The sequence below is a fragment of the Dermacentor variabilis genome, chromosome 5 (genome assembly GCF_050947875.1).
Source record: "Dermacentor variabilis isolate Ectoservices chromosome 5, ASM5094787v1, whole genome shotgun sequence".
NCBI lineage: Eukaryota > Metazoa > Arthropoda > Arachnida > Ixodida > Ixodidae > Dermacentor > Dermacentor variabilis.
In genome coordinates this window covers 3800039-3812689 of record NC_134572.1, presented here as the reverse complement: position 1 = coordinate 3812689, position 12651 = coordinate 3800039, and the positions used below count along the sequence as shown (strand labels likewise).

General features: G+C 46.6%; 1 protein-coding gene across 1 annotated transcript in view; it reads right to left on the bottom strand.

Annotated features, from left to right (window-relative positions):
* LOC142582179 (alpha-(1,6)-fucosyltransferase-like) overlaps window positions 1–12651 on the bottom strand; it is a 241443-nt gene extending 228792 nt beyond the window's left edge. Inside the window, exon 1 of the mRNA XM_075691577.1 lies at window positions 12565–12651. The gene's annotated coding sequence lies outside the window, so the exon portion shown is untranslated. The remainder of the gene's footprint in view (window positions 1–12564) is intronic.

Sequence of the window (12651 nt, the reverse complement as noted above, 5' to 3'; positions counted from 1 at the left end):
GTATATAAACTGGAAATCCATCGAATTATCAGCAACCTGCGTGCTCTAGCCCAACTTCAGAGAAAAGCTGCAAATTACGTTACAAGACACTTTGAGGATTGCTTAGTACCAACACCGCGCTCAAACTATGGCAAACATTGTCTTAAATACATAATACCAACACTGTTAAATTACTATAATTTGGTCCAATTTCATCTTTTTACGTCATCATTTAAGGAGCTGAAACGGATTTATACGGATTCGATGTAATATCTGTTAGCTTTATGTACCTGTTCTTGCATTTGTTTCTTGACGTGACGCAAAGTGTCAGTGAGAAACATGCCAGTGAAGTTATGTATACAGCGACATATATGTATGCATATGTATGTGCGCATATGTTATGCTGCCTTCCTGCGGAAACCGGGATAATAGACACATCAAGCTGTTGAAAGATAGCTTTTTTCTACAGTCTCTCCATCTGTAAATGTACAGGGTGGCAAATAAACAATTTCGATTTCAATTTCAGTTGGCTTTCCACCACACCAAGGGCGCTCGGCCTTGCATGTTTCGGGAAACATTTTGTTCAGTAAGTTAAGATTAGGGAACACGTTCGTTTGCATTTTACGGAGATCGTTGGCTTCCATGCTGTTGAGTGACTTGTGAGGTGGACCGAATGTCTGTAGGTTGAGTCTGTGATAAATGAGGATGTCTCTGCTAGAAGTGAGGATGTGGGTGTGTCAAAGTGCGATCATCTGCCCCGCTCGGTTGGAAAGTTCTTGAGCTAAGGCGTTGGCTCTCTCGTTGCCCGGAAGGCCGACATGGCCGGGGCACCATATGACTTTGTGGTGATGTTTGAGGTTAGTATGGAGCAGGTCCCTTATGTTTTTGGGAAGAAAGCCTTTCATGAAGAGCTCACAGGCATCCTGTGAGTCTGATAAGATCACGTATCCATTGTCCGCTTCTTCTTGCAGTCTAATGGCGTTGGCAATAGCTGCCGCTTCCGCTTCGGCCGTAGAAGTGCTGACTATTTGATTACTGTGGATGAGGTCCAAGTTGTGATCGACCACTGTGTAGATGAATCCTGTCTTGTTGGATAATTGTGCTGCATCTAAGTATATGACGTACATGTTAGTGAGCGATTTGACTCTGGCCTCTCTTCTGTCCAGGTGCCTGGTGCGATGCATGCTCTTCGGAATGGGTGCGATAGATGTATGTTCTCTAATGAGGTGAGGTAGCTCCTCTGTGTCCTTGTTAGCATATGTTGGATGCTGGGGGTAGCACGCTCTCTTGAGGATCGCCATTCCAGAGTGGGTACTGCTGAGGCGTTCGCGTTGAGATAGCAATACTGCAGCATTTAGTTCAGCATAGGTATTGCATACACCTAGAGGCCGGAGTTGTCCGTGGCGGTATGTTTAGGAAGACCAAGAGTAGCTTTGTAGGCATTCCTGATAACTTCGGCTTTCTCGTCTTCCGTCTTGCTTGTGTTGTGTTACGGAAGGCTATAGGTGATTCTGCTTAGTACCAGTGCGTGTATGAGCCTAATAGTGTCTCTTCCCTCATGCCTGTCCGATGGCTGGTTACCCTCTTAGTCATTCTGGCAACCTATTTCATGATTGTGTTTAGCGTGTCTAGAGTGTCTCTGGCGCATCCGTTGCTCAGGATCCAGAAATCCAGAATGCGTGTCAGATCCATTTCCTTGACTGTATGTCCGTCCACTTGAATATTGATGGAGCCATTGCTTTTGTATCGTTGGTTGTGTATGCGTATCATTTCCGACTTCTCTAGTGCGCATTGGAGCGCACTGCTTTTGGCGGCACCCACGACGAGTGGCACCGATGGTGCCACGAGTGGCACCCACGACGATAATGGAAGAGAGAATAGTCTACAGGAATTTGAAATTCCACAAGTAACGCCGGAAGAAGTAAAGAAAGCGTTGGGAGCTATGCAAAGGGGGAAGGCAGCCGGGGAGGATCAGGAAACAGCAGATTTGTTGAAGGATGGTGGTCAGAATGTTCTAGAGAAACTGGCCACCCTGTATACACAACGCCTCATGACTTCTAGAGTACCGGAATCTTGGAAAAACGCTAACATAACCCTAATCCATAAGAAAGGGGACGCCAAAGACTTGAAAAAATTATAGACCGATCAGCTTACTGTCCGTTGCTTACAAAGTATTTACTAAGGTAATTGCAAATAGAATCAGGAACACCTTAGACTTCCGTCAACCAAAGGACCAGGCAGGATTCCGTAAAGGCTACTCAACAATAGACCATATTCACACTATCAATCAGGTGATAGAGTAATGTGCGGAATATAACCAACCCTTATATATAGCTTTCATTGATTACGAGAAAGCTTTTGATTCAGTCGAAACCTCAGCAGTCATGGAGGCATTGCGGAATCAGGGTATAGACGAGCTGTATGTAAAAATACTGAACGATATCTATAGCGGCTCCACAGCCACCGTAGTCCTCCATAAAGAAAGCAACAAAATCCCAATAAAGAAAGGCGTCAGGCAGGGAGATACGATCTCTCCAATGCTATTCACAGCGTGTTTACAGGAGGTATTCAGAGACCTGGATTGGGAAGAATTGGGGATAAGAGTTAATGGAGAATACCTTGGTAACTTGCGATTCGCTGATGATATTACCTTGCTTAGTAACTCAGGGGACCAACTGCAATGCAAGCTCACTGACCTGGAGAGGCAAAGCAGAAGGGTAGGTCTAAAAATTAATCTGCAGAAAACGAAAGTAATGTTTAGCAGTCTCGGAAGGGAACAGCAGTTTACGATAGGTAGTGAGGCACTGGAAGTGGTAAGGGAATACATCTACTTAGGACAGGTAGTGACCGCGGATCCGGATCATGAGACTGAAATAATCAGAAGAATAAGAATGGGCTGGGGTGCGTTTGGCAGGCATTCTCAGATCATGAACAGCAGGTTGCCATTATCCCTCAAGAGAAAAGTACATAACAGCTGCGTCTTACCAGTACTCACGTACGGGGCAGAAACCTGGAGGCTTACGAAAAGGGTTCTACTTAAATTGAGGACGACGCAACGAGCTATGGAAAGAAGAATGATAGGTGTAACGTTAAGGGATAAGAAAAGAGCAAATTGGGTGAGGGAACAAACGCGAGTTACTGATATCTTAGTTGAAATCAAGAAAAAGAAATGGGGGGCATGGGCTGGACATGTAATGAGGAGGGAAGATAACCGATGGTCATTAAGGGTTACGGACTGGATTCCAAGAGAAGGGAAGCGTAGCAGAGGGCGGCAGAAAGTTAGCTGGGCGGATGAGATTAAGAAGTTTGTAGGCACAACATGGCCACAATTAGTACATGACCGGGGTAGTTGGAAAAGTATGGGAGAGGCCTTTGCCCTGCAGTGGGCGTAATCAGGCTGATGATGATGATGATGGTTTTGGCGAAGGCGGACAGTGCATTTGCTGCTTGTTGATGAGTGTCCTCCTCGTACCCGAGAGAGCCCTTGTTCGCCCAGAGAGTGATATCGTTAGCGTAAAGTGTGTAGCCTAGATCTTCTATTTGGTCCAGGTGTCTGGATAGCCTCTTAATGGCTATGTTGAGGCAGGAGTGGGGAGATAATGAAGCCATGAGGTGTCCCTTTGTTGGGCATGTCGAACGGGTCCGAACTGTTTTGATGCAGGCCTATAATCGCGGTTCTTCCATTCAAAAAGGACCTGATGTAGTTATAGATCCTCCCTACGCAATCTGTCACGTTGAGCTCGTCGAGCACTGCTTCGTGTGACAGATTGATGAAGGCTCCTTTCAGGTCTGGGGCCAGTATGATGTTTTCGCTTCCTGTGGGAATTTCAGCACTTCCCTGATGAGCAGGAAGATATCCTGTTTGGAGAGGTCTGGCCTGAGCTCGACCATGGTCGCAGGGAAGTAGTGATTGTATTCTAGGTGCATAGATGTTGCATAGATGTTGGCCTTTTCTATCTCTACAATGCGCTTGTATAGCTTCTTGTTTAATCTTTGTGATCTCCGCAATTTCAGCATGCTCCTTCTGGCCTCCCACATGAGTAGGAGGTGAGTATCTACTACTGGAGTGTCGTTAGTGCGCTTGACCTGTTTAGTTACTACATCGCGCTGGCTTTGGATTGCTTCTGCGAGGTCCTGCCAGCTCTCTTATTCTATCTGGATGTTCTTAAGGAATGCGGCCCAGTCGGTGAGATTAACTTCTCCCGTGACTACTCTCTTATATGGAGTGTTTCCAGTGAGGGACTTAGGATGCGGTGACCGCTTCCGAGGGTCTCGTCCAGAGTTTGTCAGCTCGCATCGTTCACATTTAGGGTGAAAGTGAGGTCCGGGTTCATGTCTGTGTTGATGCTGTTTCTCGTTCTTGTGGATTGCATAACGTCGTTTTGATGGGTAAGGCCGAGTTCTGCCCTATCGTGATGGCAGGTTATTGCTTTTAGGGCTGTCATACGTGTAGCCCCAAGTATCACAGGGAGCGTTGAAGTCCCCCAACACCACCACGTGGTCTTTGGTCGCGGCCATGTTTTTGACATATTCGAGGAGCCCTCCGAAGGTCTCTTTTTTGTTCTTGGGTGGGCTGTATACGTTGAAGATATGCGTGTAGTGTTTACTCCTCTTTCAAGTGAGAATTGTGGTGATCTGACGCTATGGTGTCAATGTAGGAAATCGGAGTTTGTGTTACAGTTACTGATTTGCATGCTAACGTAGCCACCTTGGAGTTGTAGTCTATTAGGGTGTAGTATCCTCTGAGTTCAACTGGATGGACCCCTGTTTCCTGAAGGCAGAAGACATCGGGATGTATGGGTACAGTATTAATGTAGTTTAGCAGTTCTGACGATTTCTTGAGAAAAGTCCGATAATTCCACTGCCACATTTCTAGTCGATCTGTTGTGCCTTTAAGGTTTTGAACCATGTTGGCTGTTATTGAGGTCTACCACGCTACTACCCAATTTGGGGTTCTTGAGTAGTGTCGTGCCGGATTCTGCACCCCTTTTCTGGGCATGTTTAAGGGAGTCTGTTTTTTAATTGTGTCGACACGAGCATTGTGCGTCCTTAACATATCGTCTTTGTGTTGTTTGAACAGCCCAAAAAGCCTGTTTGTCCTGTCATCTATGTTTCTAGTCAAGTCATATGATCCACGTTTTTCTGGAAGTTCATTAGTTGTTGGCCTACTACGTTCATGATTCTGGTCTCCAGGTCCGCGAGCTTGCATTCTTCGTTACTGCGTTCTTGCGAGTTGGTGAGGGGTGAAGGTAGTCTTTCTAGTGCTCTTGGCCATCTATGCTCTCGGTTTGTTTGTGTTCTAGCGTGTCTATCTTGTCTGATAGCTTTTTAACAGAGTCGGTAAGACTTTTGACCATTTCGGTCAGTTACTTATTCTCGTCAATAAGCTCCTTTTATCTATCAGAGGTTACTTGTGGTGTTTTGCTGGGAGCAGTGGGAGATACAACACTCGTCCAGCTCACGTTGTTGGGTTCGTGACCTGTCATATTGTCTGTCCGGCTCCGGGATCTGCTCCTGTCTCGTCCCCTGGCGCCACTCCTGGATCTCTGCCTGGTGCCTGGGCTCGAGTCCCTGGAACTCGACCTCGATGCTGCCATGGGTGTGCCTTGTTCGGAGGCGCTTCCACGTCTGGAGTTGCCCCTAGGCGCGTTGTTGGAGATGTTTCTTGAGTCAGCTTCTGTGCTCAGCCATTTCTTTGGTTTCGGGTTTGGTAGTATTCTTCTTGTCATCATCGCTTGCCTTACTCTTTGGGGCAGTCCGTGTAACCGACTAGGTACTCACCCTTGCAAGTGCTGCACACGGGCCTGCACTGATGATCTGGAAGAGGTTGTTTTGCCTGCACGTGCCACACACTATCAAATCTGGGTGGGGGCAAACGTCGGTACGGTGTCCGGATTCCTCGCACTTGTTGCAGAATTGTGCTGTGCTTCTGAAGGGGTAGCAGAGTCGTTCCCCTCTTCTGTGGTACACTTCGCCTGCTATGCACGGACCATCGAACAAGATGACTGCGGAGGAGCTATTGCCGAACATTCTGACTCCGACAATGTCCACGTCAACGGACCGGATATATAATTCGTCTAGGGGCGCTCCCGGTTTGGTGTGAGGATCCACTCCCTGAATGACTCATTTAAGGATATTTTCTCCTGGGTGCAGATACGCGTTCAACGCATGTTGCTTGCCCTTGATTGCTAAGTGCTTGATTGATCCGATTGCCAGAGCGTCGTGCTCTTTGGCAGTAGAAACAACACAAATGTTGGAGCATATCTTGGGTCGTACGAGAAAGTTCTTGTAGCTCACCTTGCTCGCCGCTGAAATGGCGTCAGCGACGTGCGTTGGTAATGAGTCCTTGATCGAGAGACCCTGCACAGGTCTCAAAACAATCTTGAAGTAGCTTCTCGTTTGTGGAGGAGGTGGTTTTCGTCCCACCTTACCGTTAGGTTTCTTGGCGGTCGTCGGAAAAGTGTTCTTGGACGATGAGCTTTCACGATGTTGCTTTCCCACGCTTTTCTGTCTCACCAGCTCTCGCTTCTTGAGTGAAATGACCGCTTTTAAGCCCGAACCGGTGTTGGAATCGTCTGAAGACGTGGTTTTCTCCGTATCCTCAATATGGGAATCCATGCTTTCGGTAGAATTGATCTCCAATATGGTTCATATGGTGCGTTCCGCCGCAACACTACCCAGCGTCTCCAATACTTCTCTATGGCGTCTCGCGGCTTCGCACACAGTGGTGCAGGCGCGGTCACTGCTTCGAAACTTCAGAGTCAGAAAGAGGCGCAAAATCCACTCACAGCTTGAAACTTGGTATCGTCGTGCAACTTGTGAATAGTTATTTCCCTTCGCTGAATCAGAAATAAACCACGAGATGAATAATCGCAGATAATGAGCCCTGTTTGCGGAGCCCATGCGGCGCGCGTCCGCTCGCTCTGGCCACCAGCTGCGTCTTTACGTAGACGGTTGGGAAGTCTCGAGACACGCGAGAGACTGCAAAAGCAACGAAGCCAAATAAATGCACTTTCACGTTTCGCTCAATCAGCTCTGCAGCTGCCAGGGCAGCTTTCTGCCGCTGGCATGAGCGTCGTGTGCCCTAACGTCCGTGCTGATCAGCCGAGTACAGTTCATGCCTTGGCCCATAAACATTGGTGCGAGCAGACTCAGACTCTGGCGGAAAGCTGCAACCGCAGAGGTGCAAAGAATGAGACGTCATGCCTGCTGCACTGCAGCAGTTCAGTCGCATGATGCGTCATAATAACATGTCACCCCTGCGCACCGTTAGAACACCGTCCGAGAACCTCGAGCGAATCGCCTGAGACCAAGACTGGCCCGCGTGCGTGCCCAGGGCGCAGAAACGCGCTGATGCATGCTGCAGTTCAACGCCGCCAGCACGCAACACTGCTGAAACAGGAGAAATGACGCAAGGCGACAACGCTGACAAGACCCCGTTATTCTGGGAGCAGAAGGCCGACGATCATCGTGTCTTTCGTCAAGGATGCCGCGGTGCAGGAACGAGAGGCCACGGCAAGGCGATATAGGCACTTGGCACAACGCGTTACCTTCTCACTCTGTCCCAGCAGCAACAGCACCATATAAACGACAGTGCTTCCCAAGCACGTATGCATGTCATGCTTGTGATCGTCTTTGGTTTCGAGGAGACATTTTCATCCATTCCCGTTCCTCAAGTGTCTCTGCTCACTGCCGCATTACGAAACGAAGACGCACCTTGCTTTATGTTGTGATCTCAATGCTGCGGCGTACTGCAAATGGGTACGCACCAGTGAAACCAGTGCTGTTTCAAAGTAACTAAGCCATTCCCGCTGCTTTACTTATACCTAACTGGGTAAATGAGCGCTTGAGTTCATGAGGAAGGATGCCCGTGTAAAATGAGGTTGCACAAGAAACATTCGTGTTCGCGTGGACAGAAGCTGAATTGTGGTGTCTGCTTCTTTTAATGCGCAGGCATTCTTCGGCGAGTGCCCCAGCAAAATCTCTCCGTCACATGAAAAGAGTAATGTCTTGTATCTGCGCAAAAATTCGTAATTTTCCAAGGCATCTAATCGTTATAATAGCGTAAATGTAGATGATTGGAAGCTTTATAAGCGATAAGGAAGAATTAAAACCAAAATATAAAATTGATCAGGTATATTACCCGTATGATCAGATTTGTGCCTACCCATAGGGATACATAGGGTTCATTAGAAAATGAATGGGGAAGCCTATAGTAAGTAAATTTGGGGGGTGGGCCAACTTGAAATTTAGGGCTCGCCCAACTTCACATTTGGGGATGGGACCACTTAAATTCGGAGTTGGGCCAATTGGATATTTGGGGGCGGGCAAACTCAAAATTTGACGTTGGGCAAATTAAATTTGGGGTATGTTTACGCATACTTAGACATCTACCGTGTAGTTTCTGCATGCGTGTTTGCCCTGTGTTTAGCGTTCTTTCTCCTTTCTATCATGCCTTCTCCCATATATAGGCAGAGAGATTTCGTTTCCCCCGGTTCAGAGAGGAGGAGACGAAGGGCAGTAGAGATACCCCCCTCTCTTTCCCCCTCCCTATATATATACGTGTGTGTGTGTGGGGGGGGGGGGGTCTGGGTAATCGAGATTTATATGTTTTAAGCATGAAATGCCTATAGCTTCCGTTGTCGGCGATCTTCAAGTGACCTTGAGCCAAAAGCCAGAGCCGTTATCCGAGCACTCGAACGAGAACATTCGAGCAAAATGCCAGAGCAAAACGAGATCATCCGGGCAACCAGTCAAGACCGCATTATATACGCTAGTTACTTCACAAACAAGTTACTAAAATATATTGCTTCTTTGTTCTTCCTAATGTTTTTTCACAATATCACTCACGCTGCAACTTCTAATACACTGAAGCTTTATTTGTCGTTTTTAATAGCGACGTTCAAAAGGCAGATACAGGGCACAATACACTTGTTTGTCATCTTGAGTGTGCAGTTGACTGTGCCTGTGACTGTGACTGTGAACAGTTGACTGTGCTCTTTCTCGCCAGCGGTCCGTGAGTTCTGCGGTGCGTCCGGCGCGCCGACAGCGCTGACGGCGTCCGGCACACCGCGGATGGCTGTTTGGCCGAGGCGAGTCTTGCAATGAGGTCCTGTCTGTGACGGGAAACTACAGCGTCCATATGGACCAGTGCACAGTATGACGTGGTGGGGTGTGGCGTTGCGAACACGCACTACACCCATTTTAATATTGTGGTTAGTGTCACCTCCAACCAATCTGCCTTGCCGGTAGCCGTATCATGCTTACTTCTACTCTCGATTACGGGAGAACCAGCATTTCCTTTTTTTGTCAGTTTGTAAAACTCTGTAGAAAAATTGTTTATGGTACAGAATCGTTTAAAATAGGCTGTAAAATAAACTCGAGGACGCAGATCAGGTGCGTTTACAAACAACTTTTTACTTGTCACTGCCAGAACATTAACTATGTAGTTGAAGCTAGTTTAGTAGTTAACACTTATAGGGACTTTCGAAAAATAGTCACGATGACAGCAAGTTAGAATACCCATTCAATACCACATAATTCGAGGCAGTATATCTCTCGCAAATGGTGCAAGGTTCGAGATTGCTAGAAAATGAGTATGCTTTCTGTATTAGATTAATTCAATTGCGTATTACAATATGCCGCCAAGGTTGCTCCTTACAAATTAGTATATGTCAGGTAATGATGTGCTTGTTTATAGAAATGGTTCACGCACGTAATGTCAACGTGGAACACGAAACATCTGTAAAAACAGCGCTCGCGCAGCTCATGAGGCGTTAGCGTTTCCTTCGAAAGAGAATAAATAACATTGACGCACGTATAATTCCCGCCCATTTCGCACGTTGCTGACAACTGAAAAACGACCCAGCCGCAGGGATCACTGGAGTCTACAGTATTTAGGAATCGTCAAAAAATGAAGACGAAAAAACTGCAGACTCGCGTGACCTCCCATCGCCACAGCCTGATTCCCAGCGAATGTCTTTCTTTCAAGCAGTTGTATTAAAAGCTTCATAGTTGCTTGTGCAATGACATGGCACTTTAAAACATTTCCTGCATGTTTGTGCACCACTTCCCGCATATAGCGCTTTCGAGCACTTGCTTAATAGACAGTTGAAGTATTCGTTTAAAACACTAGTTTTGTAGATTTCGCGGCAATAGCGTCACACATAATGGAGATCAAAGTTTAATTTTCTAAGAAAAACTGACAGTTTTGGGAGACGGTATGGAGCTCATTTTAGAACGGCACTTGTGTCATTGTGCCATTTTGTGCCTGTGTTTCTTTGTGCCGTCACCGATTTTAAAGTATCTATTTCTTTAATTCATTTATTCTGGACGTGGTGACTCAGTAAAATTTTGGAAACTTGGCCAATTCAGTAATTGGCTCTGTCACAATACAATGTAGTCCACTTTTATTGATAAGTTCGCTAGGTGCCGACGTCAGGGCAAGCCGCCATGGAAACTTCAAGGTGGCGTCAGCATCTGCCTTTTGTTTTCGCATATCTTGTTGCTTATTAAACCTCCTCGGGGAGTAAAAAACTGTTATGGTATTGAAGCACGGTAATTTACTAAACTAGCTCAAACAACTTTTTTATATGTTTATCTAAGGAATGATTACAAAGACGGCGCCGAATAAAACAACACACGAAGAAGGGACACGAGGCAGCACGTAGGCGCCTACGTGCTGTCTCGTGTCCCCCTTCCTCGTGTGTTGTTTTATTCGGCGCCGTCTTTTTAATCATGCTTAACCAACTAGCCCACCAACACATGCTCAGGTATCTAAGGAATTTTCGCAAACACCGTACTTCACTCCCACTTGCCCCGTTTGCACTTAAGCTCTGTGCACCAATTTTATCAAGTCAGATTGCGGTGGCCTATAGTTCTGTCAGGGTGGCGGGGTTAAAGTATGCTCTTGTAATTGAACCACACACTTACAACTCTGCCTACGAATAACTTTTTCCCTTGATCCAGGAAAGATAAAGAAAGGATGACTCGTTTGTTCTCCGAGGACAGCACGAGACTCCCGCATAACACATGAAAGTAGGGACCAAATCTAAAGAATACATTGTTGCGCCAAAAAAGGAAAATAAAGACTTGGGAAGGAAGAGTACGAAAAGACAGATTGAGCGCTGTTTTTTTTTTTTTTTTTTGAGCGCTGACTTCAACTGATTTTATTCTTACAGCAGGGCAGGGAGAATGAACAAATGCGCATGCGTACATCAGTGTTGCCTAGAGCGATTCCAGTGACGTTTTTAACAGTTGCAACTCGTTTTCAAACAGAAAAACAGACGTGTCACTAATACAACTCGTGCCTCTCTTTTCGTACTCTTCCTTCCCAAGTCTTTATTTTCCTTTTTTGGCGCAACAATGTATTCTTTAGATCCCAACCAACTCGCCCAGCAAAAAGTTCTACTCAAATAGGGATCAAATGAAGGTTTCATAAATACTTCAAAAGCTTAATAGTAATTCAGAAGCAAGGTTTTGCCACACATTGCTCATAACACCATGCTCCAATTTTCACCAAATATTAACACCTTGTGACGTATGGAGTTCTCTGGGGACATTGGGAGACGGTGGATAACGTTCGTGTAACGTTTTTGGGCACTTGATAGAGAAAGCTTATACAGCACGCACCATTAACTACGCGCGTGCACTGACTATGCTTGCACCCATAGCCAATGGCTTGTCCAAACACAAGGATCAACAACGAAGTGGTAAGTCTGCAAACAGCGGCACGAAGGGTGGGTTTAAAACAGCCGAAACAATGTGTAATTATATACTGCGAGGAAAGAAAGCCGCCTTCAGTCCACTCTGTGAAAGTGGACATACAGTGAAGCCGAAGTTACAGTAGAACCACCCCCACAAGCGGCCGTATACCCAGCGCGCAAGCAAGCAGGTGTTTGCGAAGTGCAGCATGCTACCTCATTCTTCTAGGCCCTCCGCCTATAGCACATTACTGAACTAACTTAATGTTTAAATGTAAATTGCGCCATAAAATACGTAAAGTACGACTTAGACACAAGCTGGAGACATCATAGCTTGGTATTGTTATTGCAATATACCAGAAAATATAAATCTCTTAGGCGAGAACTGAAAGACAGCACTTGTCCAGCTGTCGTTTGAAGCCTGTCAGACTGGCTGCAGCCGCTAGGTGACGGTACCGTTAGCACAGCACACATCCTCGTTCTTGTAGGCCCTCCGCCTAGCGCAAGTGCGCTATTGAACTAAGTGTATCTCTCAAAGTAAAATGAGGCAGAAAATTCGTATAGCACAACTTACACACAACCTGCAGACATGATAGTATCGTATTGTAATTCGAATATACTATAAAAGATAACTCAGTTACGCGGAAACTCAAACGCAAAGCCTTCCAGCTGCCGTTTGTTTTTGTCTGAGCACGCCACGAAAAATTCCGCCCCACCGGAGGCTAACAGTTCCGCCGTAAAATTAGGTTTGAATCTTTAGGGCACCGCAGACGAACTATCCTCGCCCTTTTGAAGAGCGTGTCGGCATAGATGTAAATAAACGCGGTCACGCATCCAGCCACGGCGCTCATCACGATGGCCAACAAGCGGGAAATGAGCTCACCGACGCGCCGCCTCTTCGGTCACAGCGGTTGTTTGAGCGAGCAGGAAGGGAAGCGAAGAAGCCAAGTCCGGAAGGAGCGCATCCCCG